At 41.0% G+C, this 13,300-nt stretch overlaps 1 protein-coding gene across 1 annotated transcript in view; it reads right to left on the bottom strand.

Annotated features, from left to right (window-relative positions):
- PTPRB (protein tyrosine phosphatase receptor type B) overlaps nt 1-13,300 on the bottom strand; it is a 116,154-nt gene that overhangs the window by 89,277 nt on the left and 13,577 nt on the right. The gene's annotated exons all lie outside the window — the stretch shown is intronic.

The raw sequence follows: 13,300 nt of genomic DNA, 5'->3' as shown, positions 1-13,300 counted from the left end.
GATGTCTCTAGGTCGCCTCACTCTTTCCTGAAGCCTTTTATTAGAGTGCTTTTGCCCTTCTCACCTCAAAGCATTCATTTGTCCCAACGCGTATCCCCCTGACACCATCAAGAGAAAAAGACCCCGAAAGGATGGTGTCCATTGTCAACTTGACCTTCATTTTTTCCTGCCATTCACTTTCCCCTTTCTCTTGTGTAGAGGTCTGTGTCCTCCCTAAATCTTATGCACATGGTGCTAACCAAGAACAAGTATAATCATCACCAATCGTCCAGCCCGCAAGCAAAGCAGTTTCATCACTGACCATCCAGTAGTTAAAGTCATTTCATCCATAATTGTCCAAGCAATATAAGAAAGCAATACGAGCTCTCGTTTGTGGAAAATACGCTTGACGGCTCAGCTTCCCACATATTACAAGAAAGTGAAATTCACTTAGTTTTTAGCACTAACTTTATGCTAACTTTTAGCAACTGCCTCAGTACCAGAGTGATCATGTGTCTGGAAATGGATTTTAAAAGAGTTCCTGATAACCGAAGAGCAAAAATGTTTAATTGGTCATAGGTGATAGTAGGAAAATATTGCAACAACCTTAATAATGTTTGACTGCTTTTCTTTGGGTGCCATCCCTGACAACTGCCGGAAGAGAGGAGATTTTTCAAAACAGAATATTTGAGCTACATCAATGGGAAGGATGGCATATTCTTTTCTTTTTCAAATAGATTATACATAAAGCTATATTATTGACTGCTATATCAGTCAATATATATTGACTGCTATTCCTTCCTACTTGGAGGAAAAGCAGAAAAAAACGAAAAATGGAAAATTATTTCAATTCTTTTAGAAAACTTGCGTTTAAAAAAAATTTTTTTTAATGAAAAGATGAAGTTTCTACTCCTTCAAAGATTCTGTGGGCTTTTAACCTGCAGCCAGACTAGAGATCTCAAATTTCTTTTTCAAGTTAGCAGACACTCCAAGAAGGTCAAACCTAAAACACGTGTGTATTTCTGGGAAAATGGAATCTTTCTTATTTCTCTGCCCAGGTCACTTGTCTTACCAAAGAACTTTTGCCCTCCGTATCTCGCCCCCAAGTTCAATGACTTTTCACAGCCTGGCATTCCTTTTGGCATCATCAGAGATACTCCTCTTCTCTCCCCCTTAGAGACTGCAATCCTACAGGCTGCCTCCAGCCTTTACAGGGGTCTTTTTCAGCTTTATTCCTTTTTAACATTACCGTTTTCTTTTCTGGCTATATTCAGAAGACAATGTGATTTCCTCGTCTGTAAAACTGGAATAATATCTACTCTAAATACTTCCCAGAGCTGTTATGAAGAATAAGATCACATATGTTAAAGCACCTTTGCAAACTTTAATGTGCTGTCCAATTGTCAGTGTGCCTAGTGATAGGTTGCATCCAAATCACACAGTTTGCTCTCTTTCAAATTCATCCATCACATAGGTCCCGCTTACCTAACTTCTGCTGCCCATCCTTCTCTTTGTCAAAAACCAATGAGGTTTTTACATTTTTCTCATAGATTGCCCCTCAGATTTGAAACATTCCTTCCCAAATTCACTAAATATCCCTCTGTCCTTTGCAGAAATCTTCGATAAATCCTGTCTTTGTCAAGTTCTCCAAGGTTTCTCACATATTTTTTTTTAAAAATTACGTTACCAACCTACTATACCTTGACAGTTAATTTTAAAATAGTATTTGATATCCAATACACTATCTGACTATAATGCAGTATACTGCCTTATAGTAGAGGCAACTGCGGCAAAATGTGAAGATGACTAATCAAGCAAGGCAATAACAAAATATCCTCATAACACGCTTCAGATGCTTCCAAATTCTGTTATTAACAGTGACCTGCTAATAATAACCCTGGGAATAGGGATTAGAAAAAGAAGGAGCAATTTCTTCAAATACAATTATTTAATTTTTGATCTATCAGAGAGACATATACATTTATGGTCTTGTGCCTTTTATCTATTTTGATACCAATGTAAATGAAGAATTATAGCAATCTGTGAAGGAAAGGACTGGGAGTCAGAGATATTTCTTTCCCAAAGGTTTATAACTGCTGGTTCTTTTTTTGGAGAATCTTAAGGCTCACAGCAAAGCTCCCAATTAATTAGTGGGTCCTAAATAACCTATAGGAATGAACATACTATGAAACAAGGAGAGAAAGTTTAAACTCAGGTTTTTACTGATTACATTTTAAAAGCTGATTTACCTTTTAAAAACACTTATATTAATATGAAAAATTAGAGAGATGTGTAATAGATTCAAGGCAGTAAGAGACTGGGAAAAGCTGCCAGATAACATCTCTTCCTAGAGGAGTTTATTTGAAACTACTGTACAAAGTACAAATAAGATGATTCATTTTATTCTTTGTTCTCATCTTTGTTTGGAATTCCTCAACTTCTTTTGAACCTATTTATCCTGTGTAATGACACTACATTTGCTTTAGAAGTTACTGCATTCCAGGAATTTGGAATCAGCCTCTCTGTAACTTTTCAGGGGACAACCTCTTCTCTTTGCCACTAGGAAACCTTTCCCAGACTGCAGGGGAAGGGTGAGACTGCTTTTGGTTAGACATGAGTGCCTAATGTTAAACCGTTGGTTAAACAGCTGCCTTTTAAACAAATAGTCATAACAATTAATGAATAATTGTTCTAATTTATATATTCATTAATTATGATTTCATGGATGAAAGCATGGCTCTTATCACGTCATGAACATACATGTTGAATGATACAACCGATCATCAGGGGTCCCAGGGTCACACTTTGAGAACTGTTACTTTACATCAGGGTTTGAGCTGGGTGCAGAGAAGGTTGGGGGATGAAGGGAGAGTGGATTGGTAAAGTTGATTGGTTAATTCAAAATCCTCACTCATGACCTAAAAGGCCTTTCATGACCTGGCCTCTGCTTACCCCATGCCTCTCTCCTGCTTGCCTCCTATGCTCCAGTGGCCTGGGTCTAATAATTCATTTACTCATTCATTCAGCAAATATTGACTGAGCACCTACCGTGTGCCAGGCCCTGGTTTAGGTTTTGGAGACACCCCCAAGAAGCTGACTATTTCCTGCCCCAGGGCCTTTGTGCCTGCAATTTCCTTTTCTTGGACCACTCCTGCCCAGGAGGTCTGCTTAGCTGTCTTTCTCCCAATCTTTAGGTCTCAGCTTAAATACATCCCTATGGGGCCAGGCCCTTTCTGACCTCACAGGGGAAAAGTGTGCTGTTATCAATCTTCATCTCAGCAACCCATTTATTTAATTCTGAACATTAATGACACTTGGTAATAATCCAGTTATTTATATGTTTGTATACAGTCTGCCTTCCCTGGCCATATGGTGAATTCCTTTAGGGCAGAGTCTTTGTCTGTCTTGCTCTTCTTGCACAGAGTTTGGCATATAGTGGAGTTTCAACAAATATTTGTTGAGTGAGTAGATGAATGAATGAATGAATGAATGAGTGAATCTTTGTAGCTGTTCAATAAATATTATTATCTGAATAAACACTGTAAACAAGTCCTTCTAGACATGTTCCTGCTGGATGCCTCAAATATCATCTTGAAAGGGAGGGAGGGATGGAGCAGAGGAATAAAAAAGAGAGGAAGAAGAGAAGATTGATTTTGAACAGGAAGAGGTGGGAAAAGATGAATGGGAGGGAAGATGAAGGGAGGAAAAGGAGAAAGGGGAAGGAGGTAGTAACCTTTAGGACAGTGGTTCTCAAAAGCTAGTATCAGCATCATCTGAGAACTTGCTAGAAACATAAATCTTAGGGCCCTACTACAACCTGAGGAATTTGAAATGTTCTGGTGGAGCCAGATAATCTCTGTGTGTGCCTGTGTATGTATGTGTGTGTGTGTGTGTGTGTGTGTGTGTGTGTCCCTGTGTGTGTGTGTGTGTGTGTGTGTGTGTGTGTGTATTTAACAAGCCTTCCTGCTCTAGTTGGTGAAAAAGAGCTATCCAAATTCCAAACAAAAGCCTTAGATTGTCAATCCCCTACTCTAAACTCTGATCCAGTTGTCACTTTTTTTTTTTTTGTGGTATGCAGGCCTCTCACTGTTGTGGCCTCTCCCGTTGCGGAGCACAGGCTCCGGACGCGCAGGCTCAGAGGCGATGGCTCACGGGCCCAGCCGCTCCGTGGCATGTGGGATCTTCCCTGACCGGGGCACGAACCTGTGTCCCCTGCATCGGCAGGCAGACTCTCAACCACTGTGCCACCAGGGAAGCCCAACCCCCAGATATTTTTAAAAAGAAGAAAGCCTAGCAATTAGGGAATGTGTCAGTTAAAAACAATTACAAGATGGCAAAATCCTTTTCTCTGTTTCAATTTGAAACTGTTTCAATAGTACATTACAGCAAAAGTGAATACGATTTTTAACCTGCAGCGGGTGTCATGCATTTAAAAAGAGATTTATTAAATTTTAAGGTAAGATAATTTTGATAAGCAATCTTTAAAAAAGGACTGTGACTTTTGTGTTTAGAGATACTGTTTTGGGATATTTATATTTCAATGAATCTTTCTAGCTTCCTAGGTTGTAACCTTCTTAGGTCATAGTTCTCCTGGAAAATGGAAGTCATACAGGCATTTGGGGGTGGTTTAATGAGGGGGCGGATAAAATGAGAAGGTGCATGTTATATTTATAGCACCTCCCCGGCTAAAGGATGATAGTATGTTAGATAGTATGATTATTAGTACTAATAATAGTATATGAATAACAACAAATGCTAGAGTATGATTATTAGTACTAATAATAGTAGATAAATAACAATAAATCATGGATTCTGAGCACCCAGCAATGCTAGAGAATGACAAAGTCCACGGACAAGAATGTCTTTCTGAGAACATCCAAATAATAATAAATTACCATTGCTGTCAATCCCATACTCAAGAGAAATTCCTCAAGAGATCAGCACAGAAGACATTTACCGGCTGCTCTGACTGTCGGCAGTGCCAAGATTTTTTTAAATCCTGGAAGGGAGGGGTGGGAGTGCTGGATGTGTCTCTAACAGCAGCTCCACCATCTCTCCCGGACACATCTCTAAGGTTTCTTGGTATTTTTCTTTCTACATCAATTTTTTACCCTCTTCCCTTCCCCCACTTTTTTTTTTTTTTTAAATCTGGAGGAAATGAGCTTTGCATACCTCTTGTCAGAACTTTGTAACTGTATACAGACGAATGACTTAAAACCAGATGTGACTGTAAACGAATCACTTTTTCAACCTCAAGCACTTCTGCTGCATCTTCATTCCCACTTTTCCGGTGCTACTACCCCACCCTCGGAAATGAGTCGGCCCACACACGAACGGAATCAAGGCGTTAATGCGGCCAGTGGGGCTGCCTGTATGGGCGTGACTGTTATACATTCTGGTTTCAGGAGCAAGGTCATGAATCTCATGACTATCCAAGCCCTAGGATAGTAAATAAACAAAACATGGCTAACATATCATGTCCTTAGAACATCATTTCCCATGAATTCACTGGAGCTCGCAAAACAGAGGGCTCCCTATTTGACCAGCATATGCGCCTTTTCTGGCTTTTATAGTGAGATCCTAATATAGTTTTTTAAAAATGGAATAAGCAGGTAATGTTGAGAAAAACAGGAGATTTTAAAGGGGAAAAATATCTGGGTTTTTCACTTTTCATTAAAAAAATTAAAAGATGGAGGCGTGCTGGGCCAGCATCCTGTCCACCTTGTCCACACAGCGCGTCTCAGACTCCCCTGAATGTTGAAGCTGAGAGTGATCGAAGTGGAAGATCAAAGGATCTTACCATGTTTTTCAAAAACATAATGATAAAACCATCAGCTAGATCAGAAACCTCTTGATGGAAGGAGTCATGGCTCTTCGTTATCTCTCCCCCATGTCCAGGTTGTGGAGACTCAATGTCTGTTCATCTATTGACGGTAAATATTCACAGCTCACCACTAAACAAGGGTATGGCTAAGTACTGCGGAATCTTAAAAGCAATTGTATTCTTCAGTTGCTCTAATGCAGACCTGTAACCCTTAGCATCACAGAATCCAATAATACCTAGCATCTAAGCCTTAGGATAGGCACAGTGCCCAAGCAGCCTCTGACTCCATGGAAGGCCAAATCCTTCTAGAATAATCCAGAGGTCATTGGATTCAGGCCACCAAGGTCAAAACTCTTAGCAAAGCATCTACTGCGGTATCCTCTCCACAGCTTTGCTGTCCTGGTCTGGAAGTACAGCCTTGCACAAAGAGGAGCAAACACAAATGTTCACAGACACACAGATGAAGGGTAAGCACCTGATAAAGCTACACTGGTAGTGTGTGTTCATTGGCCCAGATCTATTAGAGATCCAGATCAGAAGAGCTTTGATGAAAAAACAGATACCTCCTGTGTACTTTCCAAATAAAGATTACCCTAGTGATCTCATCTGGATTTAGCAATGGTAGGATTCTGTTGCCAGCTCCCCCAAAGGGTGGGAAGGAAGAAAAGGATCTTCCCTTCAAAGACAGCCCCTGGAATTCATAGCATTTCCCCTTTCAGTGACTTTTCACCGTATTTCATAACTGGTTTTCAAAGCTGTTATTCTGTGAGAGGAATGAATATGTGGGCGCAACCAATATGTAACTGGGGTAAATTACAGGGATTTAAAGTACTTAGCAATCTTTTCCAGAGTTTATTTATTTTATCTTCATACTTATCATCCAGCTCATCCACCAGTTCTGACCCTTGGATTTACTGCTCTTTCTGGCAAATTCATCATCATTTCTCAGGGTGTTTTCTCTCCTCTCCCCCCATCCACCCCCTCTCTCCTCCTGGTCCTTGAAGAAGACGGACAGGTCTTTGCAAGTCTGAACCACTGGTCTACCCCTAACTCAGGATCATCCCTTGGATTCTACCCTATAAAAGCCCTTAAGCAAAATACTCTTTTTATTTTTTAAACTTTTTTGTTTGGAAATAATTTCAAACTTACAGATAAGTGGTGAAAATTATGTGGAGTGCTACGACATATCCTTACCAAGACCCATGCATCTTTTTTCTTTTAGCATTCCCCCACATTTGCTTTATTATCATCTCTTTCTCTCTATATATGATACTTTTACCTAAACCATTTCAGAGTGGGCTGCATATCTTCTGAATTAAGTGTGTAATCTCAGTAAAGATATCAAATTTAAGAAATGCAAAATTGATACAATGCTTTAATCCACAATCCGTATTTCAACTTCGCCAGTTGACTCAAGCATGTCCCTTTAGCATTTGTTGTTGTTGTTGTTTTTTCTCTGTTAAGGAGCCCACCCAGGATCCTGTGTTATATTTAGTTGTCAAGTCTCTTAATCTTCCATAATCTGGAACAATTCATCAGCCTTTAAAAATGATTTTTATGACACTGACTTTTCTGAATGATACAGGTTAGTTATTTCTATGGTACGTGTTTTCCTCCATTTGCATTTGTCTGATGTTTCCTGATAATTAGATTCAAGTTATAGATACATCTCCAGCAGAACTGTTCCTCTTCTCTTGTGTTCAATGGTTTTTTTTCTAACAGGTTGACTATTCAATTATTCTCCAATGGATCGTAAACATAATTGCACATTAGAATCAATGGGGAGATTTTTACACTCTGGTGCTGCTGTCCTGTGTCAGTAAATTCTGATTCAGTAGGTCTGAGGGAGAATTTTGGAACCTGCATCTTCAAAAAGCTTCCCAGGTGATTCTGATGTATGTAAGACCAGGGCTGAGAGCCACAGACTTCCTATCTCAATTTGTACATCCTGGTTTCTCCTTCGATCTCACTTCCCCTCCTTTGCTATGTTCTCTCCTCTCTGCATCAACCCTCATCTGGGCTTGACCTCATCTGCTGAGGGAAACCCATGTGTCAGAGAAATACTGGCAGGTTAAAGAGCCCATTTCAATGCACATATTCTGTTTTATGGTTGCATTTTATGGGCAAATGATTTATATTGTGACAAAATATGAACCCAGTCTTTTGGTGCACAAAATGGAGAGTCAGGCAAATCCCCTATAACTAAAAGAAAATGAAAGAAAAGAAAAATCCTTGAGATTTTAAAGCCAGAGAGGGTCGAGCGAATTGTAAACCATATTATGCTGTTGGCACATAGTAATCCATATTAGTGGGCCGTCTGAGAGAACTGCAGCCCTTTGTCAGAATTAGACTTGAATGATGCTATGATAAATTAGGGTCTTCAGGAACACATCCCTCCCGCAATATCGTACCCTCTAGAATGGACTTCCTGTACTAGGGGCAGTCTCAGAAAAGTCTGTTTATCTTTTATCCCGTTCACTCCAGACAATCTAAGAATCTTTCTTCCCTTGGTCATGAGGAATCATTAGGAGATGGTTTGGGGTGTTTTGTTTTGCTACATTTTTGTACTTCTCCTTCCAGGTGTTTGTCTCAGTGAAGGGGAATATTGTCCCATCTTTAGTTCTGGCCCCAGAGCGGTGGTGGCAGTGGAGAGATTCCCCTGTGTTTAAGTAGCACGACAAAGGGGTCTGGGGTGGGAGGAGGTGGAGGTGTTTTGCATTTGCCACCGCACTTATTTGGAGACTCACGTTGGTTCGTGATGTCTCTGAGGGCCAACTGGAAGGAAGCACAGAGCCGTTAAACTCAGACCAGCACCACAATGGCTATTCATGAACTGAGGAAATGTGGTCCGTCTCCCGGGCCCAGGCCAGGGCAGGGTGGAGAAGGGAAGAAGCGGGTGTGCCTTCAAACCAGATTGAGGGATGTTGAGTAGAATCAGAACCAGCCAGTAACATTTTTAATGCATGTTCAAGGCTTGATTCCTTTGAAAGCATTTTCACGTAATAACGCTGGTCCATCTGGTTCTTAGAACAGCCCTGTGATGCAGGCAGGGTAGGGGTGATGAAACAACAGGAAGTTAGTATTGCTTGTGAACATTGTTGAGTACTTATCGTGTATAGCCAAGGCACTAAGCACTTTTCTTAATCAGATTTTAATCCTCACAACTGTTTTATGAGGCAGATAGAGTGCCTTAATTATCCTTATTTTAGAGAGGAAACAAGTATGACGAGTAACTAGTAGATGACACCACTTGCATTTACACCAGCTTTCTCTGACATGAGAGCCCTAGCTCTTGACCGATTTATCAAACCGCCTCCCCCGAGGTCACATGGCTGAGAGGGGATCCAGACTGGACCTCTCTTGAGAGTCCACCGCTCAGATGATAAGTGGAGGCTTCTCAGATTTTGATGCTAAAAGGCCTGGCTTCCCTCCCTTTGCAGGACACTTCTGCACATTTAACTCTTCCTCTTGTATCTCATGCTCAGGTCCCCAAAAGATTGACTTCCTGCTGCCTCCAGCCCTGCCTGTCTCTCCTTGCCCATAGGGAATGGCTAATACATGCAGGGCACACTTCTCACACCTACCTCTGGCCTCATCTACAACTGGGCTTGTGCACAAGAACACAGTATATCTCCGTGGATGTAGTAGGCAGGGATGCCTGGCTGAGGGCGTGCACAGGTGCTGAAATCCAGCTGATGTTCCAATACAGAGTCTCGTGCATTCCTGGTGGAACCATGTGCCTGGAACCCCCTTTTTCTAGAACACAAAAAGCCTGGAGTCTAGCAGCAGTTCTCTATCTCCCCAGGCTCCACTCACCCACCCTGGGCCCCATTCCTTCAATGTTGTACACTCTGCAAAGTCACAGCAGGAGGCAGGAATTAGATACATTAATTTCTGCTACTTGATTATTTAGCTTTTATGGCACCACCCGCTCTTACCCCCTCATGACACATGCACAAAAGTGCCGTCAGTGGTGGGAAACGAAGGTGTTTAGAAGTCCATGGGACAGATATTGTGGGTGAAGGACAAGATTTATCTCGATCAGTGGTTCTGGAATTTAAAAGTACACCTCTGTGTGACTTAGAGGGCTTGTTAAAACACTGATTGCTGGGCCTTACAGCCAGAGTTTCTGATTCAGCTGGTCTAGGGTAGGGCCCAAGTGGTTGCATTTCTAACAAGTTCTGAATCTGGGTCCATACTTTGAGAACCACTGAGCTAGATATTTCCTGACTCATACTGTAGACAAGCTTCTTGTTCCACCAACTTCGTCCTTGTGAAGACACACACTGCCACATAATACTGTGATGGTAACAATAATAACAGTAGTAGCTAATGTTAATTAAACACTATTTTTCCAGGCAGTACTGTAGGCACATGATACATGTTGGTTCATTTAATTCATGTCCAGGTTGAGAGAAGGAGAGTTTTGAAGCCATGTACTGGCTCAGGTTCACAGCCTTCCAAACGGGCAGAAGACAGCGTGAGGAAAGAGAAGGAAAGGGAAAAAGGTAGGCAAAATGCTGCTCCAAAGACAGTCAACTTAGGACAACTTTGCAGTAGCGTTAATGAGTGTTGCTGGATTCCAAATCATGTCCTTTTGGCATTCACCTTCATTAATAAGATCTCCGTGCGAGAGAATAAGGTGACTAGATGTGCAGGGTGTGTGTGTGTGTGTGTGTGTGGTCTCCTGCTTGCTCTGCTATTCTTTAATCATTTGACCTTGGGTGAGTCCTTGCCTCTTTAAGTTTAAACTAGGCACCTACAAAATAATAATAATAATAAATTAATAAATACTATGGTAGATTGTTTAATGACCACAGATTCCTCCCACCCAATACGTATGCCCCTTTTCAATGTGATTTTGCAGCTCTTCCCATCAAGAAACAGGGTGTTTCTCTACCTTATGAATCTGGCCTGGTTCGTGATTCCATTGACTGGTAGAATGTGGCAGAAGTAATGCGTGGTTACAGAGCCTAGGTCTCAATAGGCTTGTAGCTTCCATGTTTCCTCTCTTGCAAAGCTTTCTGAAACCATCACGTAAAGAAGCTGGTATAGTCGAGTGGATGGTGAGAGGCCAGGTGGAGAACCAAGCCTGCAGCCACCATCAACTGCTAGCCATGCAAGAGAGGCTATTGTGAAACTTCTAGCTCGACGCTGAATGCAACTGCAAGGGTGAGCCCAGGTGAAACCAGTGGAGGAACGCCCTCGCTCCCTGCCCCAACCAACAAAACCGTGAGAAAAATAAGCTGTCATTGTTTTAAACTACTAAGTTTTGGGGTACTTTGTTACACAGTGATGGAAAATAGATACAAGTACCCACCTCCCAGAGTATATGAAGGTGCTTAGCATAGTTGCTGGCACACAAATTTTAGCTATTCTTTTTATCCCCTAGATTCTCTTCTTTGCAAATGGTGTATACCATCTCTTCATGTTTCCTTCCTCATAACTCAAAAGAACTCTTGATGGAAGGGAAGATACAAATACATTCCACTTTCTCATTGAAAGTGTTTTGTGATATCCCACCCTCAATTCCCAATCCTATGTTCCAATCCTAACTCATCCTTTGCTTGCGGATCGAGAACACTGTGGTCACTTCATAAACGTGAGTTAGTAGTAATGACATTGCCTTTCCAAGCAAAAGGTCTTAGTATTTCAGTTCTTGTTCTTTCTTCTCTCGATTTCTCTTTCAGGTCAAGTGTGCTAAATTCTACGTAGTGGCTACATATGTATGGGGACAAAAGGAATGACAGATAATCTACTAGTGTCAGTGATTAAAATAACAAGTAGGAACTAGTGTCTGTTTCTGGATGAACACTGCATCTGAAAACATGTGTTTGAAATGTTCATCGATATATGTTCAATATCTGTATGTGTGAGAATTATTACAGAGCTCTTATACTAAGTCTTTTATTCAGTCTTAACAGATTGCTGATCCTATACTCAATGGTTTTGACGACATTGTGCTCTCTATGTGCTTCTGTAACACCATCTTTATTATTTATTTTTCACATCCCCCACAATGTCTGGCACATAGTAGGTGCTCAATAAACAAGTATGGAATGTGTGATTGGATTGAAGTGATAAAATTCCCAAGTTTCTTAAAAAATACTAATTTTAGGTGAAAGTTGAAATCACTTCTAACTTTCCATCCTGTCCCATCTCAGCTCTTACACATCCCTCCCTCCCCACTCCCCCACCTCTTATTGGTTTAACTCCTATACTCTGTGAAGTTCAGTTCAGATATTCCCTCCTCCAGAAGACATTAACCTACTGCACACCTACTAAAACCTCCACACTAGTCAGGAGCCTCTCTTTTGTATTCCACACAAGCCCATGTAATCTCCATCTCCCTCAACACCTCAGCAGATGGTGAGTTCCTTCAGGGCAACAACTTGTCATTCATCTTTGTGTCCCAGTAAAAAATAGCAATAACAGCTATTCCTTCTTAAGTGCTTACTAAGGATCAGGTACTGTGGTAAGCGTTTTACAGGCATTGTCTCTCCTGGCCCTCACTACAGCCCTAAGATGTGGAGGTTCATTTTATAGATGAGGAAACTGAGACTCGGTCACCAGCTAGTAAGAGGCAGTCAGACCTTTGACCTCAAAGCCTGAGTTCTTAACCGCTCTGTTCTGACACTAGTTAAGTTCTCAGGAAATATTTGTTGGATGTATGAACATTTTCCAAGGTCACTAGACAGTCATCATTGCTTTCTTCTCCTTTTTCTTTTACACTATTTTTTTTCTTTTTGGTGGTGGGGGGCAGTTGAAGGGTGATTAAGAGATGAAATGGGGGAAATTAGAAAGGAGAAAAAGGAACTGGATAATTAGCCCCTGAATGAAACTATATATATAAAATGAAAATATATATATATATATATATATATATATATATATATATATAGAGAGAGAGAGAGAGAGAGAGAGAGAGAGAGAGAGAGAGAGTATTAGATAATAGAAACATATTAAATACTAGATACACGCAAACTTCGAATACTTACACAATATAAAAAAACATGGTTACTCAGCATGACCATCACACCTTGGCAGTAGATGGACATTGGCAGTAGATGTATCATTTGCTACCCAAGTGGTCAACAATTCCACCCACTTCTATATCACTTCAATCAACTCAATACCCTAGCACTCCATCGCATTCTTCCCATTCCATTTCACTCCCCTCTGCTTAATTTCACTCCACTCCATTCCATTCCATTTCACTCTCCAGTTCCACTCCATTTTGCTCCATTCCACTCTACACCTTTCTTTCCCTTTCCTTTCTACACACCTTTAGTAAGCATTAAGCATTATGTTCAGGTGCTGGAGCTACAAATTTGAATAATTACAGTCCCTACTCTCCAAGATCTCACATTCAGATTTTTCCTATCATCACCGATAACAGACCACTCCAACTCATGGCCCAACTACAGTAAGTCAATCCAAAATCCTCCCAAACCAGGAGCTAGCTGATAAAGAAAATAACTGACACACAAAGATTTT

The sequence above is a fragment of the Lipotes vexillifer genome, unplaced genomic scaffold (assembly GCF_000442215.2).
Source record: "Lipotes vexillifer unplaced genomic scaffold, Lipotes_vexillifer_v1.1 scaffold602, whole genome shotgun sequence".
In the NCBI taxonomy this organism is placed as follows: domain Eukaryota; kingdom Metazoa; phylum Chordata; class Mammalia; order Artiodactyla; family Lipotidae; genus Lipotes; species Lipotes vexillifer.
This window is presented reverse-complemented; position numbering and strand designations above follow the sequence as displayed.